Source organism: Lutra lutra, chromosome 5, assembly GCF_902655055.1.
Source record: "Lutra lutra chromosome 5, mLutLut1.2, whole genome shotgun sequence".
Lineage (NCBI taxonomy): Eukaryota > Metazoa > Chordata > Mammalia > Carnivora > Mustelidae > Lutra > Lutra lutra.
In genome coordinates, this window is record NC_062282.1 from 128497070 (window position 1) to 128499322 (window position 2253).

At 35.6% G+C, this 2253-nt stretch overlaps 1 non-coding gene across 1 annotated transcript; it reads right to left on the bottom strand.

The window, feature by feature from the left end:
* Positions 1-854: 854 nt before the first annotated feature.
* LOC125101343 (U12 minor spliceosomal RNA) lies at positions 855-1002 on the bottom strand. The gene has a single exon (XR_007127790.1). It is a non-coding gene; the product is annotated as a U12 minor spliceosomal RNA (small nuclear RNA).
* Positions 1003-2253: the final 1251 nt, after the last annotated feature.

The window sequence follows — 2253 nt, forward strand, 5'->3', positions numbered from 1 at the left end:
ATCCCATATGAAGCAGGTCAAGAAAACTTCAGGAAATGTATGGAAGAACAAAACAGTGGGAAATAAGAATATTGGCAGATGAAATAGTTACCTTAAGGACATTTTCAACATTAGATTTTAGTGATACATCTCAGGGGTGTTTTCAAGTAGAGTCGGATATGCAAATTTAGATTACAGAGGAATTCCTAGAATTCACACACAATATTTAATATCTTCTAAAAATAATGTAACAGGGGCGCCTGGGTGGCTCAGTGGGTTAACGTCTCTGCCTTCGGCTCAGGTCATGATCCCAGGGTCCTGGGATCGAGCCCCACATCAGGCTCTCTGCTCAGCAGGGAGCCTGCTTCCCTTCCTCTCTCTCTCTGACTGATTCTCTGTCTGCTTGTGATCTCTGTCAGTCAAATAAATAAACAAAATCTTTAAAAAAAAATAATGTAACAAAAGAAGTATTTCAGATCAAATACTAAAGAACTCCAAGTTTAAAATTAAGAAAAGTTTTAACACGGATAATAATATTTTTTGATCTGATACACATTCATTGAATTTGATGTTCTAACTTGTGATAGATATTCTAGAATCAAAGATATGTATGCTTTGATTAAAGTATAGCATCAAAAACTGCATACACTGATGCTGTCTTATTTCCTCAAATTATTATTCCCATCCTGTCCATGATTAATTTTACTGAAATGTAAAAATTTTTAAAAAGCAAATCTAATTAAGCTCTTATTTTATATAATATCTATTTTTTTTAACACTCGGGCTAATCCAGTTTCTTACCTATAGGAAACATGTACCTTCTCAACCTTGCTTATCACCTTTGTACCAGTCTGCTCTTTCAGTGTTAAAGGGCTATAGCAGATTATGACTCCTAGACATCCCACAAGTTAGATGGGTCATCTTAGCAGAAACCTTTACTAGCTCAAAAATTTGTCTCCCATTAGCAGTGAGGGTTTAGACATCATGCCATCATTTTTTTTTTAACTCGTAAGTTTAAAGCATACAATATGTATTTTAATAGGACTCCTTGAATCCCCTTTTTATGAAATGAGGCAGAATTCCTATCTATCTACTCACAATCCATCCTATAACATAAAAATCTAAGATGTGATCCAAGCTTCCAAATAGCTTACTGTTTTATGGATGTCTTAAGACTCAGTACCCCTGCGAGTTAATGAAAAATACAAAATAATAGACATCCAAACTGTAAACTATGTGGAACAAGCAATACCTCTATAAGAATTTAAAGCTGGGATTAATCAGAATAGGCCAAAGTAAATAATAACATGCAAAGTGTCAATAAATCAGGATTTAAGTTGAAGCATAAGGAATGGGTAGAAAGGATTTCAGCTGGTGAAGAAGAGAGGATGGCATTTCAGGAAGGAAGCAAGTTGGGCAATGCTTGGATGATATAGTCAAGTGCGTGATGCAGATGAATGATGATACCAACTCTAGAGAAAGTTCTATGGTTGGTGTTAGTGGAAAATAGTCTTGTCTGAGAGGGAGGTAGAAAAATTGCAGGGAATCTGAAAAAGAAAAAAATAAAACCAGGAGCTGTTAAATCTGTTTAGGAAGGAATTGGGAGTTGTGTAGAGTTTTTGAACACTAATAGAATGAAAGGGCCTGCAGGAGATTAATCCAGAGATAGTGTGCAAGATAAATTAGAGTCAGAGAAAGGAAAAAGAGTCAAGAGAAAAGAGTCTGAGAGCTGTTTTAGAAAACTGATTACAGACTCCAGACTTCTGGTCTTAGGAACCTAAATAAATGCTCCTGACTCAGGAAGATCAGCTTAGTTTTCTGACGTTTACTTGAAATTCTGATTTCTCTCTGGCTCTTTAATTTCTCTTTTTCATCTTGGTCGGATTTGAGCCATTGGCACATATTTTAGGGATCTTTTCACTGATAAAGATTTTTGTCTAACCTTGAAAGACCTTGTATAAACTGATTTTTAAAAGCACGTAACATGTATGGCATATGAGTATATTTAGAACGCTCACTACTAGGCTCAGTATTGAGAGAATGCCACCTTTGAAATTTGCAGCTATCCTTTATTTCCAAGCTGTGTTTATTTTGCTGGCTGTAGAACCCTCCTTTCCACCTCATTATTTTCTCTTTTCTTGAAACTACTCTAGTTAGCACATGTTACCTGAGATGGGTGGATGCTTTTCCTTTGAATTTTACCTTCTTCATCCTTTTAGAAAATGGTGCCTCTTTATATACAGATTTCAAGGGTACTTTTTATGCCATAATTGA